General features: G+C 32.5%; 1 protein-coding gene across 1 annotated transcript in view; it reads left to right on the top strand.

Annotated features, from left to right (window-relative positions):
* LOC127706385 (uncharacterized) overlaps positions 1-6,455 on the top strand; it is a 46,178-nt gene extending 39,723 nt beyond the window's left edge. The window contains exon 15 of the mRNA XM_052210965.1: positions 1,783-6,455. The gene's annotated coding sequence lies outside the window, so the exon portion shown is untranslated. The remainder of the gene's footprint in view (positions 1-1,782) is intronic.
* Positions 6,456-22,159: the final 15,704 nt, after the last annotated feature.

Genomic DNA, 22,159 nt, shown 5'->3' with positions numbered 1-22,159 from the left:
CTATATATCTCCCAGTTGATACGATACTCCAGGGCTTGTATTTCCTATCATGATTTCCTTGATAGAGGGTTTCTGCTCACAAGGAAGCTAATAAACCAAGAGTTCAAAGTAGTGAAGTTGAAATCATCCCTTAGTAAATTTTACGGACGTCATCACGAGTTGGTTGACCGTTACAGAATATCCGTTTTACAGATGATAGCGGATATGTTCCTAATGTCGTAACTGAAATCTCGTCCCCTTCTCCCGAATGTGACCTACCGAATAAGACTCATTACCTGTTTGTTCTAACATGAGCAACACGACGGGTGCCACATGTGGAGCAGGAGATGCTTATCCTTCCGGAGCACCTGAGATAACCCCCAGTTTTTTGTGGGGTTCGTGTTGCTCAGTCTTCAGTTTTCTATGTTGTGTTTTGGTTACTATTGTTTTTCTGTTGGTCTTTTTCTTTTTTAGCCGTGGCGTTGTCAGTTTATTTTGACTTATGAGTTTGAATGTCCCTTTGGTATCTTTCGCCTCTCTTTTCCAGATTCAATCAATCAATATGACTCTCTTCCGGTAAGGACGTAAGCAAATTGTTTGGTTCCGCCCTGATGATTATTCATTATGGGTTAAATGGGGGGTTGGAAAACAAAAAAAACAAAATGATTTCTAGTGTACTTTCCGTCATTACACAGGTTTCGGATTATGTGTCCACTGCTATGCTTGATCCTTGATTTTTTAAACTGCATTATAATAAGTTTGAGGATTGGAACATTTACTTTGGCGATGGTTTATAAATTTGGTGATGTCTTAGGGTTAGGAGAGAGTCAATTACCATTCCTCTATTTTGTGATATAATTTATCAACTTATTTTATAAGAGTAACACGACAGGTGTCGCATGCGGAGATAGAACTGCTTACCCTTACATATTTCATATACAAAATCTCAGATCTAGAGTATTGAATTACTTATATATTTCGTATAAAAATGTCAGATTCAGGGGAATTGGTTTTCTTTTATTCATATAGAGCATGTTAAGATATTCAACGCACGTTTAAAATAGGTGGTTTTGTAATTTTTTTCTTGTTTCAAATTTTGCGCCAACCATGTGGCATTCATACACGCCAATAAATCTAGAGACAAAAGTAGGTCTAAGGTAGAAAACAAGGACGGGTGCAGACAGAAAGCTATTGTAAGCACTGTCTGATTTCATCAGATGACAATGCGAATATCAAAAATCACAGAAAAAAATAGACGTTCCCGATGTCATGGGTGTGTTCTAGTATCTTAACAAGATAAACATAATCTTGAAATTTTGTTTTCACTTTTTCGCAATTAAAAAGGCGATACATAAAAGAGCGAAACCAAACCTTTTTCTAAATGATTTTCATTTTTAGAAAAATACAAAAGATTAACTAACAGTCAGATATGATAGCAAACTCTATGTTATTCTACGTGATATATAGTTTAAATAAAAATAAGAAGATATGATATGATTGCCATTGATACATTTACTCACCACATCCCAAATGACGTAAATTTAAACAACTATATGTCACCGTATGATTTCAACAATGAGCGAAAGGCAAACCATAGACTTTTTGAATTATAAAGAAGCCGGTAGATTCGATCAAACAAACCAGATAAGGCGGAACAGCATGCTGTAACAATGGTTTTGCTAGGTTCTCATGATGAAGATGTTGAGGTTAATGTATCCAAATACCTCCAAAACAACATCCTATGTAAAACAAAACGCATCGCTGAAAAAAAATACCCAGGCTGATTTTCTTTCTTGTTTACAGGTAGATTCTTTTTTGCCGTCAGCTCCAAGTACCCAACGCAGGGCAACTTTAGTACCATAACAGTTCCTTCCACAGAATATCGATCAATTTCTTGAGTACATCAACATTTAAGCTCATGATGATGGGTACAATCAACTCAGGCAACGTACATGGTGCGGGGAAAAAATAGAACTTATCCTTTCAGACATGAACTTATCAATTCACCTCTCGTTGTTTGTCTTATAAGCTATCTCATTATTGGTTGTGAATAATTATGTTTTAAAAATCAAGTGGACAATCAACAATATTTACATATCATTAGTGACAAATCAAAAAAAGGTTGTTTATTTTAAGTGTTTAAAGGACCGAAATACCTCACGGCTGAAAATTCACATGATGATAGAGTAAACACTATACTATCATTTAGTCCTGTCGTAGAGTTTTCCCACGGTGCAGTCTGTTTGTAAAATCGCGATAAAGAATGACTTTCCGATATTTTTTTTTTTTTTGTTTATCAAACACGGGAACGTTTATAATGTGTACTATTGATTGTCCTTTTCTTTTTTATCCATGGCGTTGTCAGTTTATTTTCATCCGATGAGTTTGAATGTCCCTCTGGTATCTTTCGCCTCTCTTTTATAATAAATTACTGTATAAAGATATCAGCAAATATTTGCTATAGAATGAAAAAGTAATGCATCAGGTGTATTCAATATCAAACTTAAATATCAAACGAAAATACATATTGAGTGAATCAGAAGAATTTCAATTGCATGTGAAATTGTTTTCAATCTTACCGTCTGTTAAAGTTTGTTAAATTTCTTGCATATATCACCCGTAGTCAATTTTGACAAAAAAAAAGTGGAACAACCAATACGTAAGAAGTTTTAATATATCAAAGTTTGGGAGAACATACAAATAATCTTTTACGATTCTTTTTTTAATGCTCATCATATAGTAGTTTTATTATTCAATGTTCACCTCAATAAGTCAAGTTGAACTCATTATCCTATGTTTCTCTGACTTATGATTTGCTGTGTTTTTCACAATTAAATTGTGCATTTTCCAAATTATTGTAAATAAGAATATAGATTGATATCAATGTTTGTGTCTAGATGTTTGGCTTAATACAGTTGTTAAGGTTTAACTTTTGAGGTGTTTTTATCCTTGCTGAGTTTTCGAATAGACATATCTTAAATAACATTGGAACACATCCGAATTTATCCGGAAAATGATGTGCTGTCCTGATTCCATCAAATTATAACAAATGAATTATCATAGGTCGTGTTAAAAAGCCTATACATGTACAAGAAGAATAGATGGTGATACATTTGAATTACGGAAAAACCAATGCTCAGCAACGTGTGCATAACGTTCCGTGGATGAATCAACTAATGTTGAAACACGCTTCGTGGCATTACCATTCGACTGGATCCAAATATTTATTCTGCAGAAAATAGTCATACAATGAGATAAGCATAAAAAGCATGTCGAGTCGATTGGGCGAGCCGATTATGTTTTAAAAAGTAAAATAACAAAAATACTGAACTTAAATGTCACAAAGCACCAGTCCGACTATCAAGTGGTACGTTTACTCTCTATAGATTACTTCAAAAACAATGCGCTGCCTTATTCTTGCTCAATGCATTATAAACTATTTGTTGAAATGAAAAATTGAACTTGCCTCTGATGCTTCAAATGAGTCGGAGCATGATGTTGTGTTTTAAAAAACTAGCAGGAAGTCTACACGACAATCTGTTTGTGAAAAAACAAACCATTTTCATTGCCGTATCATTTGCTAGATACATATTGTTCCTTTCTTCCAGACCCTTCGTGGTGCGGTAAAAATTGTGAAAAGCAGTTACGATCGTTCAAAATTTCAAATGATTACTATTCATCTCCGTCACAATGTTGTATTCCTACAGCTTTACAATTTATTCCTACCTCTCTGATAAATGTGTTGCCTGATATCCCTGAATTTAAAACCAGTACACCCCTGATCAGAGATTATATGGGTACTGTACAAAGTTTTTATGTAAAACGGTACAATAACTTTTGGAAATTTGGCCAAGGACGACTTTAAAACCCTAATAGCTTGATTTGAAAACTTCTGTCGTGTCGTGGACGTGTTTGATCGGAAAGATGTGGATCATTCTACAAAATCAGCATAGGAATTAGGAGGTATATTCCAAATGGTGGTAGATCTAAGGTTTTCCGGGTCGTTGAAGGCAGATTAATTAGTGATTGTAAGAAATTTCTTTGTTCATCCGAAAATAAACAGGAGTTGATAAGATTTTTATGTTACTGTGCACTCCCGCACTACAATGATTTTGATTTGCAAGACCATGACGAAATATTCCTAGCGGGATATTTTAAAGTACAAAGTTATTGGACCAGTGATATCTGGTACACTAAAGGCTACTCACGCTCTTACGGGATACAACACGACGTCTTCTTTCTTCTGAATTGGCAAAAAGACAGTTTATAAGGCGTCGAAACAAAACCCATTCATGTGTCGAAGTTTGTCAATTTAGCTGGTTCTAATATTGACAGATCGATTACAGTGGAAAGTCAATTCATTGCTGATCTATATGACCCCAGAAGCAATGCTCCATCAGTACATGTTCATCTCAATAAACTCAAGAGTGACGTCGGCGCTAACTAATGATGCTTCCTTGGTGAGACTACCTCCTTCAGAGGCATCATTCATACAGCACATTCTCCGAGTTTCACTCTAAGTGTACGTCTGGATGAAAGCTCATACCACCACCTAGATCACCTTTGGAATATAGATGGAAAATGGGGAATAGCTCCAAAGTTCCAGTACATTTTGAAAGTCCAATGTCCTCTGACATTTTATTGAACCTGGTTTTTACATGCAAAAGCAAAACTATTTGTAGCAAATCTTGCGTATGCTACGAAAATAATGTTTGTGCAAAACAATTTGTTGTTGTCACGGCAGTCTTTTCGTCGTTTTCTTTTGTTTTGCTTTATTTTTTTTTTTTCATGGCGTTGTCAGGATTTTTTTTACTTCATTTATTACTACCATTGAGTGGATATCTCTGCTGGTGGACTGTTAGTCCCCTAGGGTATCACCATCCTACTTGTCAGTAATTAGGTATTGGCATGAAAATACGTATATTGATTTATTTTAATTTGCTGTAGTTTTAAATTTCGAAATCATTTTAGATTAAGGAAGCGATTATGGTGTAATAAAATTGAAAGCGTTAATGTTATTGATATCTTCCGCCTCTTTTATATACAAACTGATAGCCTTGCAAGACAATTCTCAAATTTTTTTCGATGATAAGCTTATTACAGGAACATACTTATAATCAAATGCAGTTGATAGTTGATACAAATTACTAGAGAATTTTTTATTAGTGCTCATGAATTCTTGCTAGTTAATTTTTTATTAGCCTTCTCTGTACTTTCTATAGTAAGGGAATAAGATGCTACAAAAATGTTGCAATGGATCCTGTTTGCCTTACAGGCCGTATCAATATGTCACTTTGAAGGCATAGCTACAGACGTTTCAAAAATCCTCAAATTTTCAACTGGATCTGCAATTGATTAAGCAGTATGACCTATTGTATATATCATACAAGTTAGACCTCACACACCACCAGAAATTCTTTTTTTTATATATATATATATATGGACGGCTTTCCGTTAAGACGATCATATTTTGATAGAATATTAAACAAATATTTGCCATCATGTTGATGAGAAGTCTCCAGATATAAGGTCATAGTTTAAGTATACCATGTATGTCTAACAGCTATTTATAGAGACAAACGAGTCATGTCTGAATAACAAACGCGTTTCTATACATCTTACTGTATGAGCTATCAGTAACATGACTGGGGTTTTTAATTTTGTTTGTATGGTGTATTCTTTTTTACTTGCCTTATTATCTTTAATTATGGAAAACATGCATTGTCTTATACGTTATTCTTCACATTTGGTTTAAATCAAATGTTCACGACTATAGAAGATTCAAATTATTGATGCAAACCAATGAATGGTCGGGTCACAGATCATAAACTTTCAGTTCCTCTCACTTGAGCTGGTAGTTTTTTTTATATTTGATTGCTAGTGCCTTGGACTAAGTTGTGTAGTATATGTGTTATCGCATGTCAAATTATCTGGTCCATATGTAAATAGAAATAAGAAGATGTGGTATAATAACACCATTTTATGTTACATAATGGTTTTTGTAAATTTTATTGTGTGATTTACTAATGGTAGTTAAGGACAGTTTTTACTGATAAGTTGTATGTTGCACAACGTGTCATTAGTAAATATTCACAATTTTGTCTGTTCATTGTGCATTTACATATGTGACTTGATTCTTCAGTTCAAGCTTAACGTGAAACAAATCATTAATAAGGTAAATGACACAAATTGGAGTGAATAAATTGGCGGTGACCAAAAAAGTGGTAAAAATTGTTCATGTGACTGTAACAAAGTGATGGTATAAAAAGGAGCTACCAAACATGAACTGTGAATTTTTTATATTATATTTTTGAAGAATTATAGAACTGACACAGACTATGCATAATGGTTTTTGTAAATTGTATTGCTATGTAAGAACATTTTCACTTATGAAATATATGTTTTACATAGTGTGAAGTGTGCTGTTTCTTTTGATTTGAAAATTTTCCTTTAATGAATAAACATTCAAATTCTGATCTTGTCTTTACATAATACATATGATTTGTGACTTGACTTTTAATTAAGAGAGCTTATTCACTTGAGGAGGTCTTAAGCTAATGGGTTGTTGTCAGTTGTAGGAATACGCATAACTACATTTATTTAGTAGCATACATAAACATGTTAGGCTTTCAGCCGTTATACATAAAACAATTATAGAAATTGTGAATCAATTTTGCTTCATAACCAGTTATGATAAATGATACTGTATAATATTTAGCTAACATTAGTAACAGTAACTAGTGGTTTTAGCAGTTGAGGGTCATAGACCAGTTTAAAATCAACAAGAGCCGATGGGATATAACGCAGTAGTGTTTTGTACTTGCCTTCTACGCAAAAGCCATAACTGCAAAAGGGCGTAATTTTTTGAGTATTTAAAGCCAACAATACAATGAGATTAGAGTCCTAATATATCAAAAGACACGATAGTATTAAAGTATTCAAAATTGTCAGGCCATGGGAAGAAAAATTCATTATTATCGAACTAATGAGCCCATCACGCCTGACAGATTTATGAATTTTTTTCGAGCTTGAGATATTTTGTCGTGGAAGCGAAACATAGCGATCCAACATTCCGTCATCGGCGTATGCGGTGTCGTCATTATATAAGTCAATATGTGGCTAAAGTGTTTTAAACATCGACAACTTTGTCAAATCGTCTTTGATCAAAATGAAAGTCTCTTTCAAAAGGATAAAAAAAATAACACGTCTGAGTTGAAACAAATAATCTAGCTGTGTTTATGTACCCTTTTGTTGTTTACAAGCATTTTATAGAACATTTACAGCCTTCCCCGTGTTCTCTTTTATTTGACTATTTTGTACTTAAAGATGGAGAATTACTACATGCAGTGCTAGAAATTATTCCCTTAACAAGTTTTTAAATAAAGGTGTTAGTTAAAACAAGTATAAATATGGAATTATTCAAGTACACATTATAGACTGCGTTCCACTTTCTTGAATCAGCAAGTTTTTTTTATTTAAAGGTTGTTTATGACTTTTTGTAAACAATAAACGCTAGCACAACATGGACAAACAAGTGAGTAATCTATGTTTCAAATGTTACAACGAAAATCTCTGTAGTAAAGTATGTTGATTTTCTGTACAAATTTTGAATGCAATGAAAAACTACATGTTATTGCTGTTAAAGAGAGGCGAAAGATACCAGAAGGACATTCAAACTCATAAGTCGAAAATAAACTGACAACGCCATGGCTAAAAAAGAAAAAGACAAACAGACAAACAATAGTACACAAAACACAACATAAAAAACTAAAGACTGAGCAACACGAACCCCACCAAAAACAGGGGGTGATCTCAGGTGCCCCGCAAGGGTAAGCAGATTCTGCTCCACATGTGGCACCCGTCGTGTTGCTCATGTTAGTACAGACCCGGTAATAACGACGTGTCCCCGTGGTATATCTACAAAATGGCACGTCCCTTTTATTCAGCATTTTTGCTGTTTATATATTGTTACATTTTGAATATTTCGTAAAACACAGACCAACAGAAGTGGTCATAAACCTTCAGCAGAGAAGTTCGACTTCCCTGAAAATTTTACACGCCATTATCTGCGGTCAACTGCAATGTAGATTTCCGGTTCATAAAAATGGAATAGATCTGATATGAGTATATTTATTTTAAAATATATTATCAAGGTGTCGTTTAATATAACAATAAGAAGACGTGGTACGATTCCCAATGAGACGACTCTCCACCAGAGACCAAATCACATAGAGGTTAACAACTATAGTCCACCGTACGGCCTTCAACAATGAGCAAAACCCATACCGCATAGTCAGCTATAAAAGGCCCCGATATGATAAATGATAAACAATTCAAACGAGAAAACTAACGGCCTGATTTATGTACAAAACAATGAACGAAAAACAAATTTGATATACAGCAACAAATGACAACCACTAAATTACAGGCTCCTGACTTGGGACAGGCACATACAGAATGTATATAGCGGGATCAATCGAGTTTGCTGGCGCTAAACCCCCCCCCCTTTCTAACCTGGGACAGTGGTGTAACAATACAACAAGTTAACCTTGCTTTTAACTAAAGCGGTTTCTGAGGGTTACGGAAATATGCAAGTGTGACGGGGTCTGTGTGGCAAATTTACACAATCTTTCGTTGTTATTCATTGACAAATAAGTAGGTGCATGTGTTCATTAAAAAATCATGTAGCAAATAGGTCTGAAATCAAGTTTAAGGAACAAATATATCATGTTCCAGAGGAATCAAGACTTTGTCAGAAACATCTGTATTTAATTAAATGCACAAGTCAAGCGCACCCTAAAAGGTTTTGTTTTAACTAAATATCTTTATTTAAAAACTTGTTTTCGGGAAATCATTTTAGCAGTGCATGTAGTAAATCTCCATCTAGTACAGAATTGTCAAATATAAGAGTACTCGGGGAAAGGCTGTAAATGCTCTGCAGAATTTCAATATGTTTAGCATTGAAACAACAAAAGGGTAGATAATAATTGAATACAGCTCGATAATATGTTTCAACTCAGACGAGGGACAGAATAAATTTCATTTATTCAGGACAGAATATATATTAACTGAGGTTTTGAGCGTAGCAAGGTGCGTTCTACTCCAATCGTAATTGATTAAGAATATCAGTTTTCCTTCCGGAGAGTGGTAGTTTTCTTCGGGTACTCCGAATTCCTCCATCACTAAAAACTGGCAGCAATTATATAGCGTACAGTGTTGAAAGTTGCGTCAACACAACCAATAAATAGACTCATTCAATTTTCAAAAGAAAACTGCAAGGCCTGCATTCATAATTTAAATTGCCGTCCGCTTATTTATCAGTAATATAAATCATTTACTTTTTTTTTAAACATTTAAAACTTTCTTATTTCGCAACTCGACTTTTTTTTAAACTCGCAGTTCGACTTTTGAAACCCACAACTCGACTTTTTTTAACTCGCAACTTGATTTTTATAATTCGCAACCCGATTTTTGTAACTCACTATTCGACGTTTTAACTCGCAACTCAACAATAAGAAATCCTCCTGTAGTGTAGGGGAATTAATCAGATATAATCTTAATGATTCTAGTATTTTCACCAATAAATCTACTAGGTATAAATCACGTCTAGTCATCTTTGATAATATTGACTGATTAGTCGCCAATTTTTCATATATTGCTTTGGTTTGTCACCTTTACGGATGCAAGTAATAAAACCTTGTTTTTTTGTAATAGACATTTCACTTGATTACAACCATATTTTATTGATCAATGAAAACAATTACCTATTATATCTATCCAAAAAATTAAAATTCATATGCGTGTCCATCATATCAAGGTTTTTTCTCAGTATTCATTCTTTTAATTGCATTAGTCAACTCTACAAATTTTATTTTTCCTTCTATGGACTCTCTCATACTTTCTGGATGTTTTGATATATCATTATGGGATATAGCATTATTCAAATTAATGTAATGTATTTTCTCTTTTTTCAAATATAGATTTAAAAAAACATTTGGGCCTCAGTTAGAATTTGTTTTTGCATAATTTTCAATTTTATTTCCCCGATTCATCAACTAATTTAGGAATTGCTTTATTTGCCTAATTTTTTGTCTCTAAATTCATGAAATATTTTGATGGTTTCTTTCCTTCCTCTATCCATTGTGTCTTTGACCTTAAATATTGACCCCGCAAATCATTATGTCCGAGAATTTTTAGATCTGTTTTTTTTTTTCAATCCGTTCCAAAATTTCACCTGTTTGAGATATTTGTTCTAATGTGTTTATATCTTCAGCAAGTCAATGTACTACAGGCTCCTGACTTGGGACAGGCACGTATAGAATGTGGCGAGGTTAAACATTTTCGAAGGCGCCAACCATCCTCCTGATTAGGGACAGTGATGTAACATTACAGCATAAGAACAAACTATAAAATCAATTGAAAAGGGCTTAACTCATCAGATCGAAACCAAGTAGAAAGACATCTAACAAATAAACGCAGACCGGACGTGGCAGGGTACTCATACATTCTTAAAAACAAAAAAAGACACAAAGTACAGATCTGAGAGTACTCGCAGTTACTGACAGCTAGTTTCAAAGCAAAAACAACTAGTAAATCAATCCTGCATCTAAGACTAAAATAGCAATCAGTACACATCCAACATCCAATGGATCTAGTGTAAAGACGTCATTAAAGAGGCATTAGCTACGAGATATACAACCAAAAAAAATACGATTTTTGTTTGTTCAATCATTAATGAAAGTGAAATAGTGAATTATAATAATTCGCTTTTAGCAGCCAGTTTGGTTCAATTTTGTCAAAATAAGCTAAGAAACATCGCTGAGGAATTATTCACTTGCAAGTTAATAATTCGACCTCATTCGAATCTGTATTCATCTGACCTTTAATTTGCCCCTTAGCTAGAGATAGGTTAAGCATACATTAGGTGTGTTCAGCTATTAAAAGGAAAAGGATATCAACTTTGAACGTGACACAAGGGTTAACCATTTGATTGACAGATTCAATCAACAAAAAAACTCAAACTTATACAGGTAAAAACGATGATTAACATATTTTTTAACCTACAATATGAAATCAAACAGACCTAGAAAAATCCAATTGCAAGTGTTTGCTATCTATTTATATCTATATTTATGTTTTTATCGGGTTAAATGACCGTCGGTAGTCTTTTGAGGTCACCTTGATGTTTAATTAGATGAGGTCTAGACTAAAATACACATGAAATGCTGATACATATTGTCGAGTCCATGCATCGTAAATTGTTTATTTTAGACTTTTTATATTTTTGACATACATTTTAGTATGTTATAAATCAAATATGAGAATTTCAGTCAAACTGGTGAACATGAATTTGACAGATAATGCCCCTTTAACAGTCAGAGAAAGGTTTGACTGTGTGCAATACCAAATTAAAGGTATCGACAGATTGTAGTAACGTGAATGTGCATACATTGTATGTGTATAACAATAATATTTAGTGATACATTGTTGTAACAAAATCAATATTCATACCAATAAAAACAATATTTAAAGATCTTATTTTACAGTGTTGAATTAATAACCTTTTAGAATAAGTTTATTTAAAGGATTGATAAGTTTACCTGGATCGTATCTAAATTTCCGGAATCGGAAAATAACATCATCCCTTTTACTTACTGGATATAATTCTGTAACAGGAGTCAGTTAAATTGTAAATTTCCTTATGATCTGGAATTTTTATTTCGGTAATTAAAAGTATTAAGGTCATGATTTTGCACTAAATAATAATCTCCTGTTACAATGACAGTCTGATTATCAAATTTTCAGAAACGTTTGTATCTTGTATGTCTTTTAAGATAATCTAAAACATATCTTCGTTTTTCAATTGAATTAAGTACTTGTCAGTTATATTAGTCAATCTGAATAAAATCATTTTTCATTTAAAGTACAAACATGGCACATATAATTTAATACTATAATTTTAAAATAATATAATAATTGAACTATGTCCCTATAACTGACAGTAAGTAATGACTAGCTAACACAATATATATTCTGTAGTAATGGTCTGGTCTGTGATTCAAACTTAATATTTTGTTTGATAGTTTAAATATAATAGTATTTTTTTTGTTTCCAAAGTTTTGCAATTTGCATCAATTGCAATGAATAATTTTTGAATTATTTCCCTTTGATTGGTAAAAGTTATATTGTTTTATAATCGTGAATCATTTATGAGTTTGATTGTGTTGAAAATTGCTTCAATTATAAACGATCAAAAAGTCATTGTATATTTATGATCGTGTTTGGTAATAAAAGTTCAACTTCACTATGAGCATAAGTTCAATGAAATATCAGTAACTATGACAACATTTATGCATAAAACAAAACACCCTCGAAAATACGTAGTACATGTTTCATTACAGATTTGTTGTCATGTCTAAGATTATAATAAATTAAAGAAAATTCGTATGTATTTATTATGCTCTGTGATATTAAATTCTAGTCGTTCATTTATTTTTTTCCTTTACGGTTTGTTTTCAATTCTTTTCAATTTGTTTTTAGAGTATTTTTCGTGTATCTTAAAGTTTGGTTTTCGTTTCGATATATTGCATAGCTAATTGCTTTTTTTAAATTTAAACATAAGAGAAGTATTTCATTAGTCAAGAAGTAGTCTATACTTTGTTATATTTGATGCGTTTTCCTAGATGTAGAATTTTTAACTGATAACAATAACACATACTGAAAATACTACCTGTATTTCATGAACAATGTATTAGAAAGATTGACTTTTGCTGTGATTTGAAATACTGCGATTTATGGTAATGCGTTCTATTCAGTACCTAATGTTAGGACTTAATTAACAATGTATTTTGAACTTTTCCATTTTCTTCACATTGGATACATAAGTCAGGTTTTTAAACGAAATTTTATGTACATCACTATATGTGTACATAAGTGAATCTAATTTCTATGCTACCTATCATAGAAAACAATATAAAGTCAAATTTTCTCCAATTAACAAAGCAACAACAATTTTGTCAAATTGATACCAAACATACCAATGGCAAACATAGAAATACTCAAAATAAGTCAAATTCAAGCAGAGTAAAAGCAAAAAATAAAGAAAGCAAAATATTGGTTTTATATAGCTTTAAACTTTTTTGTCTAAGCAAATTCAATTTTTAACACCATCCAAAATTACTGGACAATTATATCGGTTTTAATTTAGACCCCATTCTACCTTAAGTACATGATGAATAACTACGTGTATTTCAATAAAAAAAAATTGCTATAATGAGCATGATTTTTTCCGGAGAACGACGTTTGCCCGGTATACATTTTTGAAATCTCAATTAACTTCAAAGCTCTCATAGGAAATTTTTTGAAAAATAATGCGGTCGAGATATATATTAACTCACGACATATTGGTTAGTTGGCGTAGAAATAATTTGGATATAATTTTTCGTTTTTGAAGTTTAGAGATATTCTAGACTTCGGCACCTTTTTATAAAAAGTTATTCTAGACTTTGGCACTTTTTATAAAGAGTTATTCTAGACTTCGACACTATATTTCCGAGTTACAGTACAACAGTTTTTAATTTATATATTTTCCATAATAGAGCCTTCCCATATAGATAAATTATTTGAGCAGATATCAGTAATATTTCAAGAAATCAAACTGATAATATGAAATTTTAAGTTTTGAAATTCATTACACTTTACACTCTTAAAAATCGATTAAACTTAAACGGTTTTGCAAGCCGTTGATTGTACACGCTCACTGTATCTTCGAGTACCTGTTTCAAGTTTACTTTGACGTTGCTTTCACGTTACACGTTGTGCTCGAATTTCCCTAAAATTGCCAGATTCGAACTAAGACCGAGGATAAATTTGCTATTCACGGATATGAACGTAGATAACTTATAATGTGTTAACGTCATATGCGTTATAGTTTGAATTTGAAAATTTAAAAAAAATGATTTTGTAATATCAGATATGTAAACTTAATGTTCTTAACGTCAAAGGTATCAACGACGGCAAACAAACTCAAGTTTGCGTATTCAAAATATGCGGAAAATATGCGTTTTACCTCGGAAATTTTTTTTTTTCCAGGTATGAAAATGATAAAAATTTTAACTACCTAAAATGTCCATTCTAATGCGATGTAATCCAAATTTGAAGCGTGCAAGTAACGGAATAACATTCAGCTTGAGAGTTTTTCTTTTCGTATGACGTCATGTTCTGCCATGACCTTAATCCGCCAATATCATTTATGAAATTTCGCGGCATTTTATTCCATTATTTTAAATTTGATACATTTTTCCAAGCTCTAAAGCATTAATTCTTTTTGTTATGCATTAATATAGAACAGTTCTGTAGTTTTTTCTTTTGTAATTTTCCATCAAAAGTGACAGTTTTCCAAATAATCCACTTTGTTATAAGAAGCACCGTATCTTATGTTTGAAAATGAATATCTGCATTTATGACACCTGAAATGATACTCATATCTGATTGTTTTAAAGAAGTTTGATTCCCAATTTCGTACAAAATTCCCATATTTCTCAAAATTTTCCCGCTAAACTTCTTCCACCACTTTATAATGTACATATCGATGAAACAATGTTTTTTACATTACAAAAGTTATACTATGTAGTAACTTCCATTGAAGTTATTTTGCATTTCTGTTCGCAAAATTTTTATTCAATTTGTCCCAAATATCTCCCATGATAGTTCCATCCCAAAATGTAAATCCCACGAAATCTGGCTAATTGGAGTTGTATCTTTTTCATAAAAGTAATTGATATCTTTAATGCGCATTTTATGAGGTTTAATGACAACTCGGTTTTTTTAAATTGATAAGAATTTATAATTTTCATAGATCCACCAGATCAAATAACACATTTTTGAATAACTAAGCATATTTCTTGGTTTTGCCGTTTGGTTTAAGAACTGCGTGCTTCACATAAAAAATTAAGATATGAGAACCAATATCATAAAAATTGGAGATGCATCAACAAAGTAAACGCCATCACATGGTACACATCAATAAATAATTTTTTTTTAACATTAAATTACAGTAAAACATTCATAATTGTATCACGCTCTGTAAAAATGCTTCCCTGTTATACGTGAAATATCATGACTGCACTAATAACAACAATACTAATTTATAACCTATTTTCTCATTTATACGAACGATTTTGTTTGATTTTTGCTTATGGTTGCCACGAAGAAGGTCCACTGTTCGTCAGAATCATATTTCTCAGAAATTCCTCCAGCTGTTGATGTTGTCTGAATAGTTAACACACTTAAGAACAGTTCTACGTTTTCAGAGAAATATCATGGTGTAGGATAGGACAGCAAACAATGTTTTATTTTACTTATCGTTCTGATCTATCATGAAAACTTCTACATGTAGGGGATAAATGTTGCAAACCAATTGTTAAAGTAGTTTTCTGTTTTTAATTCTAGTGGCCATTCATATCTGATACTGGCACATTTATATTATTGTATAAATGAATCATATGTTAATATTTCAGTAGAACTGTCTTATTCCGCAGAAACAAAGAGTTTGTACGAGCTTTAAAAATAGAAAGAAACATTCAGGAGACTTTTTGACCTTTTCTCTTGTTTCGAAGGAAGTACAAATACATTTTATATTTTTTAACGTTCTGAATATAATTATTTTAATTGTTTTGGTGTGCAATTTAACACTGACTCATTTCAACTTCAGTTTAATTCCTTACCATTATCTTTGATTTTTAAAGAAATCGAATGTGTAATTTGAATATCACGGTTCGCTCAAAATAAAAGCATGATGCCAGCATTCGATATTTTCATATTTCAATAATGTCGCTTAAATTTGCCAATGAGTCACCTATCCAACGGAGTCCAAATGAATCATTTTTGGATACACTGATTTTCATTAAATGAATTATTTGTATGCATATATTTCAAATACTTAAAGAGTAATACAGTGTAATCCCGAATGCAATCACCGTGTATTTATTTATCTATCATGATTATTAAAAATTAGAATTTGATTGAGTACGGTACTGAATGTTACTATTCTTCGTTGACATTAAATTTCAAAGTATTAACAAACTACTGAACATAAAATGTGATGAACCAAGTATTAACTGTTTCTGTTTTACCTTTACATAATACTTTCATATAAGATTATATAACATATTACCCACTATTATAATTCCAAATTTAAAAGGACATCAAGAATATATAACACAGATGTTGGAATATATATATACCTACTAGCAAATAGAATATAAAAACAAATACAAATGCATGATGTTGCCACTAGTGAACGAATTTTAGTGTTTTAAATGTCATTTTGTTCTGCAGAACATCTGAAAGGTTTTAACTTAAAAACGTTGAGTTATGTTTCAAGTTTTTATTTATTTTTCAGTTTGTTTTTTTTTTAATTGACATTTGACTTGTAATCAATTCAGTACTGTTCAGAGATTTTTAACACCTTTTAGTATGTAAGTGTATTTTACATGAATATATTAACTACTATTAGCACATACTTACAACTTCTCGTCCAATCAAATTGCTTATATTTGCCTTCTAATTTTCATAGTACATACTTTTCCTGTGTACTAAGTAACTACGCATGAATGACCACAAGGGTAAGATTTCATTGTATCGTAATCAAGATATTTAAAACAAAAATTGCCACTGGCTATTTTGAAATAAAATGCTGTGTTCCAAATTAAATTAAATAGTTTGTAATTAGTTTTCACGTTGATTTTTAAATATCCTGCTATTAAAATCTTTGGATCTAAAAAATGTTTTTGACAATTGCAAATTTTATCATTTAAATAAAGGGTAATACATATGGTTCTTTATATCTTGATTAGAGTACAACGATATCTTAAAATTATGATAATGTATCATCCATGCAATTACTTTGTACACAGAAAAGTGTGTACTATGAAACCTTGTGAAGGAAAGTTAAAGCAACTTGGTGATAATTTTTTAAACTTTTTTAAGGAAGGTAATCTATTTCGTCATGAATTGATTGATTTATTGATTATTGGTTGCTTAATGTCCAGTGGCAAATATTTCATGCATGTTCAGGACGATGTCATGAATTGAAAAACTGTGATTATGTCTGAAGATAATGTGCCACCTATATAGATATATAAACATATTCTGATAAATCTTTTAGTTTTTACTTTGAAATAATAAAAAAAAAAACACAAAACACAAAACCTATAATTTCTGATCTATTAGTAGTTGCTTTTTAATGCCTATCTGCTAGACTATATCTATGGGGACAAACTATCTATATGTTTCAAATCTATTATAGCTTTAGTTTTACTGTGAAATTAAAAAAATGTTTTCAAAACATGTAAAGCTTCCACTGCAATTTAATTATTGCCTGCTTTTGGTCAATTTATTTTGTCATCTTACCATGTAAGAAGAACATGTATAGTAAAACGCCGCTTTATATCAGTATACATACTTACACCAGCAGCTACCATCTTTTCATTCTGGAGTGAAGGGCCTTTTGAAATCACATATTTTACAATGGTACTAGTGAGTAGATTTACAAAACTTCGTTAATGAGCTCCGTTTTACAAACACCTGTGATACAAGTAGTCAGCCAAAATAAACTATCAATAGACCAATTAAAAGATAACTCGAGTTGTAAATATGTGCTAAATTGGATAGTCTATGAAAAGGTATATACTATGAAATTAAGAGCTCGGGGCAAGCCCCTCGCTCTAAATTTCATAGTATATACCTTTCCATAGACTAACCTAGACAACAATCTGAACAGATCTTAATTGGCTGCATGCAAATTATCTGAACAGTACCAAATTTACCGCAGTGGATGAGTCGAAACATGACTATATATTTTTAAGTCTTTTATCAGCTATTAAGATTAAAATGGCCGTTTTAATTCCCAATCGGTTTATACGTGAGCTATATATATAGCTATTTCCGAAATATCCATGATAAAAATGATATAAAATAAAGTGAAAATTATAATAAAACTAAAGTTCTAATTTTCAGGAAACAGATTTAGGGCAAACTAATCAACTTTAATTTCCGAATTACAGGAAAACAATGTTTTTCCTGCAAAAATACTTTTAAACAATTCTCAACAATTATCAATTCCAGCTTGACAACATCCTTCTCGTTTCAAGGTCGGTTACGATGAATCATATAAAAAAAAACAATATAAAGGAAATATTTTTAATGAAATCAAATTATGTGACATGAATTAATAAAACAAAATGGATTTAATATTTTACCATACAGTTATTAAAAAAAAACCTTTTGTACTGACATTTTCATATTGATGGGTTAAGCTAGGTTCACACTGCCGATCAGATCAACTCGATAATCCCGATTGACCAAATTTCCACGACCAAGCGTAACCAAATCTTTGATCGGGCCTGTTTACGACTGCTATCCGACCGCTATTAGATCGTACACGACTCCAACTCGACCATTTACGACTCCTTAAGGACTTCTTCACGACTTCAACCCGACCACTAAATGAATATCTATTCGATGATCCCGACCAATTCATGATCTCTACACGATTGGTTTCCGTTCTTTAACTTTAGTTTGCTTCAACCAAATGTTATGAAGCTTATACACAATGCTTATTACCAGAAAACTCAGATCAAGTTCGAATTTGGGTGGCGTCACTTTTACAGTCCTTGAGTAATGTCCCTTTAGTTGCATTTGTGGGCAAGATGGTTGGAGCTTAAGAGAGACAGATTCATAGCTGTGACAGAACTTGAAGAGAAGCGTACAAAACGGACAAAAGGGCGTTGACAGCAACGGCGCCTAGAAATCCGGATGAGGCAGTGGCTAACACGGCGACCACTGTACGGGCAGTATGAGATACTGTTGCAGGAGCTCAACAGAAAGGACCTAATGGTTATAAAAACTTCCTCAGAGTAGACGTTGATATGGAAGCTTTTAAACCGTATCCCACACAGAATAGAAAAAAAAACAGAACACCAATTTTGTGTAAGCTGACATGTGTATGCATTGATAATTTCATCCGAATGAAACCAAGGTAACAGTATAATATCATTGCAGGAATGACATCTATAAATTTTCAACTTTTTTTTTTATATTTCAGAGAAGCCTTAGAGCCTGTGGAGCACTGGATGGCAACCACGTGAGGATAAAGTGCCGAAAGGAATCAGGTAAACTGTACTACAACTACAAAGGATTGTTCTCAATCATACTACTGGCCCTCATCGACGCAGACTACAAGTTCATATACATTGTAGGTCAGTGTTGGTGTTAATGAAAGTGCGTTAGACGCCCAGCTATTCAACCAGTCTGAATTAAGGACTTTGATTGAGGAAAACTACCTCGGTATGCCGCGCCGTCACCTGACCCACTGTCCGGCGATGACAAAAACACACAAAACTTCATGATTGGAGATGATACAATCCCACTGAGAACCTGGATGATGAAGGCATACTACAGACGTAACCTAACCGACGGAGAGCGCATATCCAATGACAAATTAGTCTTTAATAACAAAGTTAATAACTGCCTTTAGCAAAATTAAGTAAGTTATGAAATATCTTAATCCTTACGTATGTCTTTTGCTGTTTGAGGGTATCAATTTTTCATTTTTTTTTTCAAAACAATTTTTCATCATGGTATTCCTTTTTTAGTCTCTACCGGTACTGATGAAATGCAAAAGAAAAGGAATTCTATTGATTTAATATAACAACGGAATTCAAATTGTTTTATTGCTATTAATTTGCGAAATAGACGACAAAGTCTACAGAGACCATTGATTCCACCGTTCTTTCATGCATTACACAGCTTAATCTTTACAGAAATTGGAATCATTCTATCGTACGCCAGGCCATCGACCATGAGGATGAGCACAATCAACTACAACGTGGTGAATGGCGTCAGGGAAGGCAGATGGCAGATGGTGATCATACTCATGTAAGGAATGCTGTGAATCTGCTGGAGTCCGTCAATGAGACTATCCTAAGCACTATTTCAATTCACCAGCAGGTTCTGGATCAGTTGAGTGGCACGCGAGTATTTATTTAATTTAGTTCAGCAGTGTAATTATACAGTTACTTGTGGTTTCATCGTGAAACCGCCGATGTAGTTATTTTAGTATGACATCTTGTTCTCATGTGTTATAAAATTGCCAAGATTTTTCAAAAATAAAGGTAATTATGTTTTGTTTTGTCCAAATTTTAACTTTAGCTTTGGTATAGGTTTTGCCTTTTTTCTGAGTTTTTAATCATTTCTTGATTGCAAGTTTATAAGGAGATCCTTATAGTCAAGGAAATCCTTAAAATAATGATAATAATAATAATTTGAACCGTTTTGTATTTTCTTATTTTTAAAATTTACTCTTCTTTGTTTGAAAATGACATCACCAAATGAGACTTGTCACCGGATTGGTACCATTGTTAAGCAATACGACAGGTGCAACGTGTATTACAGGATCTGCTTACCCTTCCGGAGCACCTGCGATCACCCCAGCAAGTTATGGGTGTTGATCAGATCTGCACACCCTTTTATAGAATCTTGAAGCAGTCATGTGTACTCGTGTATGACCGAGTAGAGATCAAAAAAGGTCGAATCGGGTATTTGTCGAGTTGGTCTGGGATTGAAAACAATAGGAGTCGCAGTGATCCGGAAGCGATCGGGCATTGGTTGATTTAATCTGAACCACATATATACATGATTTTTTTATTAGTTGTTTTTGGTTGGCTTTGAGCTAGCTTTTAGTAACTGCGAGTACTCTCAGATCTGTACTTTGTATTTCACGTCTTTTTTAGTTGATAATGCTTGTATATTAAGAATTTGGTTAGTTTGTTTGCTTTGTTTGTATCAACGTTTACTCACGCATTGTGATTAAGACTAACATCTCCAAACAATATGAAATAAGCGGAGTTAAACCTGTATACATAATACTAACATTTGATTGGATGCGATCCTTGAGGTTAGGAACACCCAATTGTACATGTAAACATTACAAACAATGTTAGTAAGGTTAAACTTCGCCCAATCTATAATGTTTATTAAGATGCCAATCTTAATTACAATGCTTGAGCAGACGTTTATACAAACAAAGCAAGCAGGCCAATCAAAGTCTTAGTCTACAAGAATTAGGAAATTAACTCTAAAACGGTATCATTTGATTTAATAAAAAAATAAATGTGGTATGATTTCCAAAGAGACAACTATACAGCTGAAGAGTCAGTATGACGTGGATAAAATTAACTATAGGTCATCGTAATACTGTGAGATCAGCAAAACAATACCATTTATAGTGATCTATTAAACGACCATTTTGACATAATGCGAAACAATTCACACAAGAAAACCGGGAGCCTGATTTAATACAAAATAGTAAACGAAAAACAAGTATAATAGACAACAACCAACGATAACCCCTGAATTACAGAATTTTTAATAGGGACAGAAACATGTACATAATTAATATCGCGGGATTAAAACATGTTTGTGAGTGTTCAATCCTCCCCAAATCTGGGGAGGTATCATAACAGAACAAACTTTTAATATCAGTTGGAAATGGCTTGACTCATCAGATTTGGACGAAGTAATAAAAACAACCAACAAAACCAACAAAAAAACAACCGACTAAAAGTACCGATTAAAGAGTACTCCAATTTACTAAAAACTTCTTCAAAGCCAGCTACCGTAATAACAACTAACTAATAGATAAATGATATATATGTATATATATTTCTGGTGATTTCACATTTGAACTAATGCTTTGGTTTCCTTTTGGATAAAATCAACCTACCATTTTGATCATATGATTATATCTATGCAAGTATTATGTAAATATTAATATTGACATATGTTTAGGTATTTCATTTTCAGCAATGCTAATTTTACAATGTACGTATCTGAAAAATGTACTTTATTTTTTGTTGTCTCTGTTGCCTAAGCATAAATGGGAACATATACTATCTCGACACGGAAACTGTTTTAATAGGAAACTCCTATTGATTAAATGTATTTTAGGTTTTACAGGGAAGTTTTGAATTTTAAGCAGAGTGACATTTTTTAATGATCATGGCTGTTGCAGTTATTCTTTTCGTGTTGACACAAGGTAGAGTATGTTTTACTGCAATGTAACTCGTTACGGTCAAATAACAGTAAACGGGCTATGTCTTGTGAGTTTAACAGGTCGAAC

The sequence above is a fragment of the Mytilus californianus genome, unplaced genomic scaffold, assembly GCF_021869535.1.
Source record: "Mytilus californianus isolate M0D057914Y unplaced genomic scaffold, xbMytCali1.0.p SCAF_6, whole genome shotgun sequence".
In the NCBI taxonomy this organism is placed as follows: domain Eukaryota; kingdom Metazoa; phylum Mollusca; class Bivalvia; order Mytilida; family Mytilidae; genus Mytilus; species Mytilus californianus.
The sequence above is the reverse complement of the archived record's forward strand: the minus strand, read 5'-3'. Positions and strand labels throughout refer to the sequence as shown.